The sequence below is a fragment of the Caretta caretta genome, chromosome 4 (genome assembly GCF_965140235.1).
Source record: "Caretta caretta isolate rCarCar2 chromosome 4, rCarCar1.hap1, whole genome shotgun sequence".
Lineage (NCBI taxonomy): Eukaryota > Metazoa > Chordata > Testudines > Cheloniidae > Caretta > Caretta caretta.
In genome coordinates this window covers 39,222,294-39,237,714 of record NC_134209.1, presented here as the reverse complement: position 1 = coordinate 39,237,714, position 15,421 = coordinate 39,222,294, and the positions used below count along the sequence as shown (strand labels likewise).

The 15,421-nt window shown below is 43.2% G+C and overlaps 1 protein-coding gene across 2 annotated transcripts in view; it reads right to left on the bottom strand.

Annotated features, from left to right (window-relative positions):
• Positions 1-1,816: 1,816 nt before the first annotated feature.
• BANK1 (B cell scaffold protein with ankyrin repeats 1) overlaps positions 1,817-15,421 on the bottom strand; it is a 304,678-nt gene continuing 291,073 nt past the window's right edge. For both annotated transcript variants that reach the window (XM_075127546.1, XM_048847348.2), the window contains one exon: positions 1,817-3,561. The gene's annotated coding sequence lies outside the window, so the exon portion shown is untranslated. The remainder of the gene's footprint in view (positions 3,562-15,421) is intronic.

Genomic DNA, 15,421 nt, shown 5'->3' with positions numbered 1-15,421 from the left:
CCCTACAAGATTTCATCACTGTTCAATTCAAACTCTACCCCCAATTCTCCCTCAAATCTGAACACGGAATGTAGCCTGAAGCTAAACCAGATCCACACCCAAACACACAGTTTCTTCTGTTCAGTTCTACAAAAGATGCACCATTGACCAGCATGAAAAAAATAAATTAAAAAGACAACATGGAAACCAACAGGGAAACAGGAGTTCAATAGCTGCTACTGTACTTCATAGTTTGGACCTCCAGCATTGGCACTCTTTACCTTAAAGAACTGAGAGTTATATCTGAGATTGTAGAAGGCTTTTTACATGGAAAAATTCCTGAGCACTTGCAATGCAGTGAAAATGATAGTCTATGCAGATGGTGTGGGAGACTGATTGGAAGGTCTCATGTGAGGTGTTAGAAATTTTGCAAAGGTGCTACAAGATTTACTGATAAGCAAAGAGCACTGAAAATACCAAATTTATCTTTCCATACACTAAACTGTACTCATTTAAAACTGGATTGAAAAAAAATCAATTGAAAAATAACAAAATACTGAAGATAGTAACATCCAGAAAATATGTAATGGTGGAAGCAATTCTGGTTGCATTTTATAGTTACCAATAACCAAAGCTCATCAAATTGGAATGCCATCCTTTGGAGTGGTTTTCTAGCTATAATTGCCTCTTGCTGTTCTTCTGACTTGTGGTGTTACTTTTGCAAAATTTCTAAAATTCTTAAATATCGCTCATGGGACTCCTTAGTTGAGCTAATATACATACATGCCCCTCCCCCCTTAGCAATATGGGAATGGCAGGTTGGTTGTGACCTCCTGTCACTTGTTGGGGGTTGCAACATCCGTGCTGAGAACCCAAGATCTACATATTCACAAAAAACAACCAAGAGTCTGAGCAGACTGAAGGAAACAAGAGAAAATACTCTAATTATTAACTCCAGAGAACTGTCATCTGATTTGCACCATCTCAATTTATACTATAAGCCCCTCAGAGCAAACACTATGTCATATAGCACTTACCTAATAATCAATAGCAAATTGATGCTCATTTGTACAAGTCTGGTGCCTGTATTAAGATTGAAGAATTAATGCCTATATTTTTACAAAATTTGGTCAGTCAGAGACAATGTCAAGCTGAATCTGTGCCCTCATGATATTTGTCATCAAAAGTAACAGCCTCACATAAATCATGGAAGAGACATGCAATAGCAAGTTGAACACAAGAAAAACAAAACTGGTGACTAAGACATATTATTTTCGAGAGTTTTAGCTGATCATTGTCGAAAATTGTTCTCCGAGAACAAATAGATTCTTCTTGAACTCAGTGTGTCTATTAAGGCTTAGTCTTTCCCCAGTGCCCTCTTAGGATGTGACTGCGTGCTGTACTCACTCAGCCCCTCATCCAGCTGGTCCACTGTTCAAGTCTGGAGATGGAAAGTCAGCCTTCTGGCTCAGGTCCACTGGAGGTCACCTATTCCGGGGTTCAGGAGAAAAGAAACACAGGCCCAAACATGCCACAGGCCTCTCTTCCTTCAGGGTGACCGTGGCAATCCACACAGTCTGTCTTAATGTCACCAGGCAAGCAAATGACATGAGGTAACCATTGGTGTGTGTGTGGGGGTGGTGGTGGTGCGGGGAATTAAAAGGGGCAGCAGAGATTAGGAGTAAGAGCGGAACGAGAAACAGGCCGGAATCAAAACTTTCAGTCCAAACTAGAGCTGGTGGAAAAATATTTGTTTTTCCTAGTAAAACTAAACATTTCCAGCCCAAACCAATAGTTTTCAGGTTTTGGATTTTAATGAAAATGAGAAATTTGCTACAGAAAGCAGACACTTTTCACAAAAAATTACATTTAGCCAAAAACCCTATTTTCTATGGTGAAATGGTTTCAACAAAATTTTCAACCAGCCCTAATCACCTTAAAATTATACACAGGTGTGAGAGACAACTTCATGAGAATACCTCATAAGATTTTGTTGGTGTCAAATCCAGACCTGAACTCTACTTTAAATCTAAGCCAGATCCAAACACTGGCTCCTCAGATCATCTCTGTTTGCAACAGTTCGCTTTCTTGTCACAAATAACTCTGATAAATCAGGGCAAATAGCAAGAAAAAGTCTTAGTAAACATGTTCACTCACCTGAATCGTGCCTCAATCTGACCATGGTCAGAGCTTTTTCTTTTTCATAGACATTGGTATTTGGTTCAGGGAGGAACTTTTATTCAAACATATTCAGGTGCTTGTGCATTAACAAGAATATTCACACTGGAAATGCTTACATTAGATCATCCAGTCAGGGAACACATACCATATCACATGACTTAGTTGCCTAATTACATAGCTAAAAGGGCAGATCGAGAATTCTGAATGTCTGATATGGCCCACTATGAACAGTGCATGAACAATGCACAGGCCTAAATGTGTTGAGGAAAATTATTTGCCAATCAATAATGAATAACCAAAATATTAGTAAAATTCATGATCTAAAAACTTGTTCTCAAATAGAAAATCCAACTACTAAATTGCTGGCAACAAACACTTCAATCAGTTCTAGCATTGTGTGAGTGCTACCTATAGGATACAGTACTGGCTAGACTGTAAATTGCATATACATACTTGTACATTTCCCTTGTGTGGATAAGAAGGGTCATTTCTTCAAATCTTGTAAGTTTTCCTGCACAACTGAGGGTGCTCACTTAAATCTCAGAGTCACTATATGAATGCAGACCACAATTTGAGTCAAATTCTGCTTGGTTATGCCTATCACTGCATATGTCTTACTGGGGTTGCATGGGTTTAACAGAGGTTAGAGCCTGGCTCTGTGTTTATAGTTTACCCTAGTCATGCTATTAAACATACATACACACACAAACAAACACAAACCTGCCTTGTAAACATTATTTTTTGTAATCATGCTTATAGCTGCAGATAACTTGTGCTGATTTACATTCAAATTTAATTTACAAAGATACAGTTTGATGGCCGTTAGAAAGTAGCTCTAATTAGAATACAGCCATCCCTCCTGGCAAAAGAGGCAAGTTTCCTGTATAAACAGACATTACAAATGTGTATAAAAAAGTTTTAAACAATAGAAAGGAAAACATACAACTTCTCTGTATTTATAACTTCACCAGTTGTGTGCATGTGAGTCCATTTAAATGAAGCATCTTATTTAACTTTTTAGTGGCACTTTTTAGTTGCACTTCTCTAACAGTTTTGTAGCAAAGTTGAAATGAGTATAAAATATGGTACACAAAACAAGGCACAGTTTTTTTCTTAACCTCACATTTAGAGAATCAACTGAAATAAACAGCAAGGAAAGAGTGTAAAATCTAGTGCTGAGTTGACAAGAAATTTTTATTTCTGCTTTCTTCAGCAATGCTGGACTTTTGCCAGGATCGCCCGAACCATATGATTCCAAGGTGCAGAAACTGCAGTGATGAGAGCATGGTCATTTTCTTAGCAATATGTGCAGTAGATTGAGCGTAAGTCAAGATGTAGATTGGATACGTGTGTGGGATGCTGAACAGAGGCAGCTGATGCAAGACAGAATGAAGAAGTGCACTGCAGGGAATAATAAAAAAATGCATATTATTGAATAAACTTTTAGCAATGGGTGGGTACGTGATCAAATGCAACATTTCTTGAAGATTTAGATAAAGCATCAAGAGCATTAATTCTGCTCTCAGATCCACATCCAGGATTTCAAGTTTGGTCTTTCTACATGCTTAGAACTCAATTTGATAAAGGAGTGAACACCACATGAAAGCTGCAGTGCTGAAGACAGAAGAGAATTTGGCCAGAGAAGCTTACTTTTGAATGTTTATTTGTGTGAGGAGCCTTGCTAATTTGCATTTCACTAATGCATGTATTTTATGATTTACACTCAAATATGTCTTCCTTTCCATGCCCCGGCAAAAATGCAATAGCAGAATGTCAGTGTAAAATTATGAAGACATGGTTTCACACACCTGTCTTGCAAGACAACATACTAAAAAGGCTCAAATCCTCAGCTAGTTTAAATAGGAACAGATCCACTGACTTCAGTGTAGCTACACACATTTGCTCCAGCTGAGGATCTGCTTCAAAATTCATAGCAAAATGCTGGGAAGAATGTCATGGTATAAGGAATTATTTACATCTCTTTTAGGATTGTCCCACTTTGAAGGCTGCTAGTCTGATGTTAGAAAAAGTAACAAGAGTTATTTCAGGGATGAGAGGGGATGAGCCTGTCCTTGAAGACAGTGATACATATCTATTGACTTAAGTGGTACAGGCCTATATCCTCCCAATTCCTTTTACTATGCTGTTGCATTAGTGGCCTGATTTGTCGAAGTTAAACAAAAAACACACAATCCTGTTTAGCATTCCTCTGACTGCTACCAATAAATGTATTTCATCACTTTGATTTCAGGTCAGAGAGGCATACAGGGCATGGCTGAAAGCCTGTTGAAAAAAATAGGAATCTTGCCATTGACGTTTTAAATCAGGAATGAAAAGCTCAGCCATCCAGATTTTATAAAGGATTTGAGAATTTTACCCCAAAAATGCATTTTCTCTTCTGTGGTGCATGCAAAATATATTCCATTTCCAACACTGTTTCTATCTTGCTGTTGACTTGGCAGGGCCAGAGGTGATGTAAAAGGAAGAAGTTGTAGCACACTCCTCTGTCATTCTTGTTAGTGCCATTCCACTTTTGTACAACAGGTAGCAGTACTCTCGCTATTTTATGCAGCAGGCATATGTGCCTCTCGATGAGCGTGTCCTGCTTTTCAAAAACACATGCCACTACCAGTGTGGTACTGCATTCTTTTGAACTGGGTCTCCAACTCAAATTTTGTCACAGACAAAACCAGAAGGGTTCTGACTAAATCATTTTTTTGAAGGAGAGGGATAATGTATTTTGTCATAAACAAGAACATGGGCAAAAATTGCTGAATACATTTTATCTTGTGAGTTATTCTCCCACATGTAATCCTCACTCCCACTATCCTTTCCTTTCTCACTGATGTAGCAATTTTCTAAAAGTGACAGATCACCGCTTGCTGATCCTGAGTTCTCCAGCTGCATGATTCATCTCACTTTAGCAATCTTCAGTTTACCTACTGTTTTAACTAACTTTTTCCTCCAGCTGTAGTTCCATCAGTAGAGATGAGGGTCCAGATCCTTAGTTAGTATAAGTTGCCATAGCTCCACTGAAATCAATGGAGCTATGCCCAGTCACACCAGCTGAGGATCTGGCCTGAAATGTTGAAAAGGGAGGCAAGGTATTTAATGCAGTAATTTTAATTTGATTAATTAATTTAATCAATTAAATTTAATTTAATTAATGTAATCGATTTAATCAATTAATTAATTTTTAATTTAATTTTAAATCAGATGAAGTGAGCTGTAGCTCACGAAAGCTTATGCTCAGATAAATTTGTTAGTCTCTAAGGTGCCACAAGTACTCCTTCTCTTTTTGCGGATACAGACTAACACGGCTGCTACTCTGTAATTTGAATTTGTTCACTTTCAGGTCATGCTGAGCGCTATGTAACAGCCACTTGGAGTTTGCCAGCTTCTGGAGTTCCAGTCTGAGCCTTTAGGAGGCCCTTCCAAAAAGGACTACAAGTAAAATAGCTGCCCCAGTCCTCTGACCTCATTCTCGGCATGCTTGGAGTCAGAGGTAGGGACAGATGGTTCTAGAAACTCCTGCTGAGGCTGATAGGGAGGCGTCTGCATGGGACAATCTGTACAAGCAGTCCAAGGGACCAAAGACAAGCGGCTTAACAGCTCCCAATGAGGGAACAGCCTGATAGACACAGGGAGAGCATGTTGTTTCAGTTTTGAGTTTGGATGCTGGAGGGGAGAGAGTGCAGCTCAGGGAGTCCCTGCTAAACTCCTACTTCCCTTGAAGTGAGTTTCGCTCTGCTCTGGGACTCTAGCTGCATAAACCAGGCAGTTTCGACACTGCAGCAGTCCACATCCAGAAGGAGAGAGCTGATCCAGCACTGGCTACTGAGAGCCAGCTGAAACCACAGGAGTCTTCCAGACCCAGGAACCAGTGATCCCAGTTGGAGTCTGGAGAGGACCCTGCCCTACCCAGGGGTGAAGAAAAAGCAAGGTGACTTTTATTTAAGCCAGTCACTGCCACAGTGCTGCAATGCTCCATCTCAGGACATTGAACCTCAGCTGTACCATCTGCCTCAGAGCGATGCCAGGGAGGAACTGGGGTTTGCAAGTGTTGGGAGGCGGGGAATTCCTTTATTTTTACTATTCATTAATAATTAATGAACCTTAACCCTTCCATTCTCCAGATCCTATTTTCCCATTGCCAGTACAGTCCCCCTTTGTTATGCTGTTATTTCTAGTGTGTCATTCCTTTTCAGAGATTTGTTTTATTTACCTTATTGTTCCTTGCGTAATGGGCTTTACAGGCCTTGCAAGCTAGCAGTATTATAACTAATTTTCTCAAGGGGTCAGCAGGCCTGGGTCTATGGCAAAGTGAGGTGTCACTTTGAGTGGAGGCACCAGATGCCAGAAAAGAACCCAGGTCCCAAACCACATGAGGACAGGACAGAAAATGCTCCAAATACTGGTGATCGCAAGCACCACAGAGAGAAAAGGGAGGAGTCTTAAGCCACACCTCAGGGATGGGGCTATAACTGTCTGTATCAGTGAGTTTGGGGAAGGAGCTTAATAAGTGTGTTGGAGGGTGGGGAGGGAATCTTTATCTAACCTAAAAGCGGACTACTATCCAGAGATGCTGTGAGGAGCAATAAATCCTGAAGCCTTATTATCCTTTCATATCAGCATAAATCAGGACTGGAATCAGCGGTGTAAAACTGGTATAAGTGAGAGTAGGAGTCCCAAGAGAATGAGGCCAATAGTATCTATTCTAGGAGAGAACGTTTTGCTCAGGATTTTTCTGTAATTTGTTTTAACGTCACAGACTTCAGCTAGAAATGGACCTACTCTGACCAAATGCACCCTATCTTCACACCCTATACACCACTGTAATAATATTTGTACAAAATATGCCTTGTAAAGTATCATTTGAAAACTAAACTTGCTGGTCAATAGTATCATGATGAAATGTGGGCAGCAACGTTATATGTAGGGCCCTACCAAATTCACCATTTTGGTCAATTTCACGGTCATAGGATTTTAAACATCATAAATTTCATGATTTCAGCTATGTAAATCTGAAATTTCATGGTGTTGTAATTGTAGGGGTCCTGACCCTAAAAGGAGTTGGGTGTGTGCGGGGGTGTCTCAAGGTTTTTCTAGGGGTGGCTGCAGTACTGCTACCCTTACTTCTGTGCTGCTGCTGGCTGGAAGCCCAGCTCTGAAGGCAGAGCCATTGCCAGCAGCAGCGCAGAAGGAAGCATGGCATTGTATGGTATTGCCACCCTTACGTCTGTGCTGCTGCCTGCAGAGCTGCGCCCCCCATCAGCAGCTGTCGCTCTTCAGCCACCCAGCTCTGAAGGTAGCAATGCAGAAGCAAGCATGGCATGGTATAGTATTGCCACCATTACTTCTGCGCTGCTGCTGGCAGGGCGCTGCCTTCAGAGCCGGGCACCCGGCCAACAGCCACCACTCTCTGGCCAGCCAGCTCTGAAAGCAGTGCAGAAACAAGGGTAGCAATACCACGACCCCCCTAAAATAACCTTGTGACCCCCCTGCAACTCCCTTTTGGGTCAGGACCTCCAATTTGAGAAAGGCTGGTCTCCTGTGTGAAATCTGTATAGTATAGGGTAAAAGCACACAAAAGACCAGATTTCACAGTGGGAGACCAGATTTCACAGTCCATGATGCGTTTTTCATGGCCGTGAATTTGGTAGGGCCCTAATTATATGTACATTTTTAAACAGAAGCTGAAATTATCACTGAAATGTGTTTACCAGACAAACCCTGGAAGGGGGTCAACCTGTTCCTCAAAGACAGAAGACAAGCTGATGCCTCTAGCCAGGTGTCAAAGTTGATGGGCAATCACCGCTGAAGTGGCCTTTCTTTGTCAGCGAAGGGGGGCAGGAATAGATTGATTTGCATTTCAACAAACAACAACATGGAACCTCTTTCACCGCGAGACTTCATGCCTCCATCCTTGGAGGCATGCTGGAAGGTACTTTATCTATGGGTAACTCTCAGGAAAATGCATTTCAAAGGTTGACTGGACTATAAAAGTCAGGGGCAAAGACTCCTCTCTTTCATCCAAGAAGACAAAGGAACCAGCCTTTGGACTTTGTGAGAGATACTGACTTGTAAATTTGATCAGAAATGATGATGGGAGCCTGTGGTAAGGATTTTACTTTGAACCAAGTCTAGTATCTTAAGTCTTAGCTACTATCTTTATTTCTCTTGTAACCAGTTCTGACTTTCATACCTTATACTTGCGTTCACTTAAAATCTCTCTTTGTTGATAAATAAACTTGTTTTATTCTTTAATAAAAACTAATCCAGTGTTGTGTTTAAACTGAATTTTTTGGTAATGCCAATTAAAGTAGCAAGCGGTCACACACTGACCCGTTTATAGGGGCAGTGGACCTGTAATATCTGAACTGTCCAGGAGAGGACTGGACAGTGGAGAACACACGTTTTTATGGAAAATCCTGGACTCGGAATTTGGTGGGGCCACCCAGGCAATAGTAACCATGGTTGCTGGAAACCAGACTGTGGCTGGTGTGTTGCTGACAGGCTGCTGGGGTCAGAGTGGCTGGACCAAGACTGCAGCTATACACAGACACTCAGGGTGTGACCTGCATGCTGTTAGGCTGTTTGTGAGCGGCCCAGGTTGGGAATTACAACAGCAAGGCATCGTGAGGCACCCAAGTTGCAGGCCAAGTGGTGAAATACCCCTGAATGGTCTGGACTGCACCCCACAATGGTGTTTAGGAGATGGTGTTTAAATTTGTTTCTGTTACTGCTTTTTACAGCTGAATAGTTTAACCTTGGCCCTTTCACTTTGCACAAACCTGTTAAATGCCAATGTTTTATCGCTTGTGACAAAGTTCCTCCTCTGCCTTGCTGGGTCCTGTGCTTTTTGACAGATTTGCTCACCTCAGAGGTTCACAGGAGCCATCAGTTTGGCCAATTCTGCTAGAGGCTCAAACCTGCCATTCACTCAGCTAACCTCATCACTGGCCAGCATGGGGGAAATAGAGAACAATCCCACCTAGTGGGTCAGGGACAGGCCAGATCCCTTTCCAAATTAGACCTTCCCTTCTGGTGTTGCTCACAGACCAGGTCAACTCCTCCTGTGTCCAACCAGGAGTTGGGAAGAATGGGGGAAAGCCGGGCCCACCCTCTACACCGGGTTCCAGCCCAGGGCCCTGTGGATAGCATCTGTCTCCGTCTCCTGTATCAGCTGTGTGACAGCTACAACTCCCTGGGCTTCTTCCCCATAGCCTCCCCCCAGCACCTTCTTTATCCTCAGTACAGGATCTTCCTCCTAAAGCCTGATCACACTTGTACTCCTCAGACCTCCAACAGCATACTTTCTCACTCCCTGCTCCTTGCACACCTTCCACTAACTGATGGGAGGTCCTTTTTAAACCAGGGGTCCTGATTAGTCTGCCTGCCATAACTGATTCTAGTATGTTCCTAATTGGCTCCAGGTGTCTTAATTAGCTTGCCTGTCTTAATTGGTTCTAGCAGGTTCCTGATTGCTCTAGCGCAGCTGCTGTTCTGGTCACTCAGGGAACAGGAAACTGTTCATCCAGTGGCCAGTATATTTGCCTTGTACCAGACTCCTGTACGTGCGACTGCGGGGCCTATTTCCGATCCTCTGTCCGTTCACGCCTCCGAGCGGAGTTCCTCTGGGCAGCGTCCACTGACTCCCTTGATGCCTTTGAGGAGTGGTGGGCGCTGTCCGGAGTTCTCTGCTCGGTGTCCCCGTCCGGTTCCCTTCGTTTGACCCTTTGACCGCACTCCTGTCCCTGTTTTTCATTAGTTGTCCCCCGTAACTAGTTGGTTCTCCAGGCCCTGTGGATCTCCCCCTTAGGCTGGGGGGGGGCTCCTTTGTAGTGGACGAGCTCTGCCCGCCCACGTCCTGGATCCCAATAGGACCAGACTCCTGTACGTGCGACTGCGGGGCCTATTTCCGATCCTCTGTCCGTTCACGCCTCTGAGCGGAGTTCCTCTGGGCGGCGTCCACCGACTCCCTTGACGCCTTTGAGGAGCGGTGGGCGCTGTCCGGGGTTCTCTGCTCGGTGTCCCTGTCCGGTTCCCTTCGTTTGACCCTTTGACCGCACTCCCGTCCCTGTTTTTCATTAGTTGTCCCCCGTAATTAATTGGCTCTCCAGGCCCTGTGGATCTCCCCCTTAGGCTGGGGGGGGCTCCTTTCGTAGTGGACGAGCTCCGCCCGCCCACTTCCTGGATCCCAATAGACCAGACTCCTGTACGTGTGACTGCGGGGCCTATTTCCGATCCTCTGTCCGTTCACGCCTCCGAGCGGAGTTCCTCTGGGCGGCGTCCACTGACTCCCTTGATGCCTTTGAGGAGCGGTGGGCGCTGTCCGGAGTTCTCTGCTCGGTGTCCCCGTCCGGTTCCCTTCGTTTGACCCTTTGACCGCACTCCCGTCCCTGGTTTTTCATTAGTTGTCCCCCGTAACTGGTTGGCTCTCCAGGCCCTGTGGATCTCCCCCTTAGGCTGGGGGGGGATCCTTTGTAGTGGACGAGCTCTGCCCGCCCACGTCCTGGATCCCAATAGGACCAGACTCCTGTACCCCACTGGTCTGGGTCTGTCACAAGCGATAAAGACTGAGTGAATGTAATATTGATTCCGTAGGCCAAGCTCTGCACTCAGAGCGAACACTTGTAGATTCCATTGACCTGCCTAAGAGCTGGGGACAAAGGGAGGTAGAAAATAGCATATTCAGCACCCATCTTTAAAGTCTCATCTGGCTGGGAACTGCATGAATGTCTTCTGAAGTCTCTTGGTGCAATGATGGTGTGTGGAAGTGAAGGACTGATCTGGATAAGAAAGGGTGACACTGAAATGAAGCCAGCTGGATGGAGACAGGCTGAGTAATGCACGATAAACTGAAGTGGCCAGACAACACTGAGGGCTCATCTAATCCCAAAAGACACACAAACGCTCTGTTTGATTATAGAAGCAACAATAAAACAGGATAAAGTGCAGCTAAAAGCAATAGCTGCAGTGAGTCAAAAAAAGGTCATATTTTAAACTATAGTATTGGTGAAGCACAGAGCTGAGTTTTAGAAATGTGGGCTCAAAAAGCCTAAACAAAGGGAATAAATGGCATTGTTATAGACATTGGCTCATATTGTACATTCTCCTCCTGAGCAAAATGGTATGGAAGGGAACAAACTAATATAAAAACTTTGGTGTTTTGCTGTGTTCATTGAGGAAGTGCTTTCTTTCTCATGAGGTGGGGCACTGGCGGGTGAACAAAAGCAGAAGTGCTGCAAATATAAGCAGAGGGCAAGAGGCCACAGAACAATAATGGTCCAAGCCTATAGATCTCAGTCAGCAGCACAAAAAAAACCCCTTTCTTGTATCATCATCAGTCTCCCGGCACACCAGCAATGGCAGCACAATACATTGTCTAGCCATTTCATGGCTACAGTCTGTGATCTTTCTAAGTGGGTTCACAGAGCAAGGAGCAGAAGTAAATATTGCTTCAACCAACATTAACTGTTAGCAACCTTAGCCCTGTAAGATATGTAGATTCTTCCTGGCAAACCAGTTCTCCAACCTCGCTCCCCACATACACACTGGAAATGAGTGAAAAGAATGTAATAGAATAATGATTACCTCTATCTTCCTGCCCCAGAAAGTACTGATGTTTTAACCATCCCTTTATTATCAGGAAAGAGGGAGCAGTGCCACCACCATGGAGGAGAAGAGATTAGAACGTGATTGAAACCTAGTTTCATGAGGAAGATCTATTTTCTTGTAATGTCTCTTTTCCATCTCTCTTCCATATGTTGAATGTCTCCCCTATTGTTCGGTTATTCCCCATATGGTGGTGTTCCTCCCACTTCCCATGTTACTTCCCTGCCATATGTGCTGTAGCAGCCGCAGTGGCAGAGTGTCCATGAAACTGACTGACAGTCCAATCTTGGAAGAGCCTGAATATTGCACTTCAGGGAGCAGGAAATCAATCAGGTTCACTGACACTATCAATCCACCCTCCTTCATTTAAGTGAAGGACAGCAAGTTTCAGAGAGCTTCATATTAAGATTACTTTTAAAGTGTTGAAAATAGGTTGTGCCACCCATTACCATACAGTGGTACCTATATAGTATAGTGCAGTGCTCCCCCTTGCTTAGTGCAGTAACTCACATATTAAATTAAATGCAGTGCTATGGAGATATACCTATCCCATAGAATTGGAAGGGACCTTGAGAGGTCATTGAGTCTAGTCCCCTGCCTTCGCAGCAGGACCAAGTACTGTCCCCTATTTTTGCCCCAGATCTCACAGAACTCACAACCCTGGGTTTAGCAGGCCAATGCTCAAACTACGGAGCTATCCCTCCCCCCTCCAAGACAAGGTAATTGTTGGCTAAAGTTGAGCTTTATAATGGTGGCTACAATAGCCTATTTCGGAAGTCAGATGCAATATTAGTTTTAGTTAAAGGGGTATATTATCTCCTCCTCATTATAACATAATTCTTCCATTAATGTATCATTATATTATATATCAGTAAATATAGTAAAACTTTTCACTTCTATAATGTAAACATTTTAAAGTGAAGTCTGACCGTCCTTGTCAGGTAGGTATTATTAGCTGATTTTGCTGATGGGAGTCTGAGGCACAAGGAGCTCCAGTTTTCAGAGCTTCTGAGTACACTCAGCTCCTGCTGACATCAACAGGAGCTGCTGGTGCTCAGCATGCATGAAATCAGGCCACAGGTAACTTGTTGAAGGAGGACTGTGGCAGTTTCAGGAATAGCATGCAAATCTTCTGACTCTCAGCCCTGTACTTTCATGACTTGATCATTCTTCTCTGTGTAAGGCTGCATAACTCGTTAACTTGTTCAGGTGGACTGGGTTCTTCAGTGGGCTGGCAACAGGATGTAGCAACATTCATTTCTAGGTAACTGGTTCAAATTCACCTCAGGGCCAGAATGAAGGAAAAGTAATTGATATATTCTGTGAAATTAATTGGTGGTCTCAATGGATCATGTCTGGCACTCTTGTTGGCAATCTCAGAAGAGAGGCTAAGGACTGCACTGACAGGAAGACTATGAATGTAGTAATATTCTGTTTATCTTTATGTCTTCTAAGCAATCAATCCTAATGACTCTCATCATTCCACAATGTTTAAAATAGTTTTAAAAGCAATATAGGGAACAGAAAAGAAAATGCAGGTAGCAACTGGTGATTAAAACAGACTCCTTGAGGTACAATATGCAATAGGATAGAGTATCAATGAACTGCTAGAGAGAGCAATTAATATTTCAACAGGATATAATGAGATGCCCAAAGTAGGAAGGTCACATTCATTAACAAAGCCCATCAGCAAACTCTGCTGCTATTGAAAACAGGAGTAGTAAATACACATAATCCTCTCATCATTTAAATGACAGATTACTGAATGGCTGTAGCTGATAGGTAATTAGTGTTTCTCTGTGAACAGCCTCCTTACATTAATACCTTTGTATGTTTTACCTCAGTGATTTCTTTATTAACCAGTTGTGGTGCTGGAAATAAACAGCATGCAAACAGAATATAGTGTAAAAAGAAACAGCAAACAACCTCAGTGGTTAACTTTCCAGTGACAGCTTCAAATTCTCTGGTGAAGGGACATCCCTTTGAAATTAACAGGGCCATTCTATTGTACTCCTGTTCCAGGATAAGCTCTACTTCTGAGCTCTCTCTCAGTCTCTTCAAGGGTAGCCTTCCAAGTGCCAGACCCAGTGCCAACACTTCTCAGAGGGGAATCCTGTGATTCATCCCACTTATAGATTGGGTTTCTAGGTTACAAAACCCCTGTTTAGCAACCGTGTTTCCCCAGCAGATCCAACTATATTTGGCCCCTGCTACAGGCTTCCATTCGGGAACCTGTGATTAGATGAAAAGGCAGTGACCCTGATCACTTTTTTCAAAACAAAGTATGTATTCATGCATAGGACTAAAGCAATCAGAGAGACAAGGGTTAGAACAACAAAAGGTCGACACACATGGCATCTTATCTAAGCATAGCATTTCCTTCAAGCCTTAGTTAGGTTCAGTTTAGCCTTTACTCCCACTCTCCTGGAGACTGGGTTACAATCCTTTTTGCAGACCTGCCTCTGCCTTCAGTTTCACGGCCAGTGCTTTTAACAATTTCCAAATTCTTTCTTCAAATTTTCTATCCGCAGGGCCCTGGTTCTGCCATAAGCTAGGGGTGGTTGTGCTCCCCTTGGATTGTGACAAAAGAGCAACATCTTTTGACACCCATATTTTTGTCAAGTATCAAGGATTTACAACCACTGTCTGCCTTTCTGCAGAGTGTAACACCACCCAAGACTGAGTTAACTCTTTACTATCATACTGTCTAATACATGGATACAATCAAATAGAAGAGGTACACAGCATATCAACAACATTTCAGATATCTCCCATCTCTTCACACTTCTTACTACACATTTGTATATTTTGCTGTTAGTGAGTGACTTTCGGCTTGGGTCACTCCTTGGGTTCTGGCAACTTCTGATGACAAGACAGGCTGTGAACACCTAAATTAGAATACAGAGGTGCAAGCAACTTGAACCCGCCCTGTTCTGCCAAGGGGCTGGAAGTGCAGGTGTAACTCACAAGTGTGCAATGCTAGCCAGAGAAGGGGCAAGTCCAGAACACCTAGAAAATGCTTGATTGAGTGCATTCCTTGGACACCTTTCATCTCTCACAGTGACCCGGATAGATTCTAAAGCTGCCCTGATTATGTGAAAATAAGTTGCAGCATTGATTTAGTTCTGCCATAGAAGTGAGGTACCTGTGGTCCTAGAGGATATATCTGTAAAATTATTTAGTCCCTAGCACACAGGGAGCCAGTATGAACTCAGTGGCTAGCTTTGATGTCAGTGGTGGTCCTTGGTGAGGCATTTTAGGTTCATGTTAGGATAGAACTTTCCTTCATTCCATTACATATGTTCACTAATAAAAGGCACATTTGAAAGTGCCTTTCAGTGCTGTATTGTGGCTGAAAGGCTGGTTAATGAAGTACTACTGCTGCTTTGAAATCCCCTTACTGAAAGGTGCACTTTGCAATAAGGGGACCCAGAGCCACTGCTTCATAAGAATCCCTCATCTTGTAGTGCTAAGCTTGTCTCTTTCGCCAACAGAAGTTGGTCCAATAAAAAAATATTACCTCACCACCCTTGTCTCTCTCATACATAAATTATCAGCTGTGAATTATACACAGAATTGGGCAAAGGTACATTGATTTTCTTAATTTTCTCAGGGTAGCAGTACCCCAAGTTTCCCAGTGATA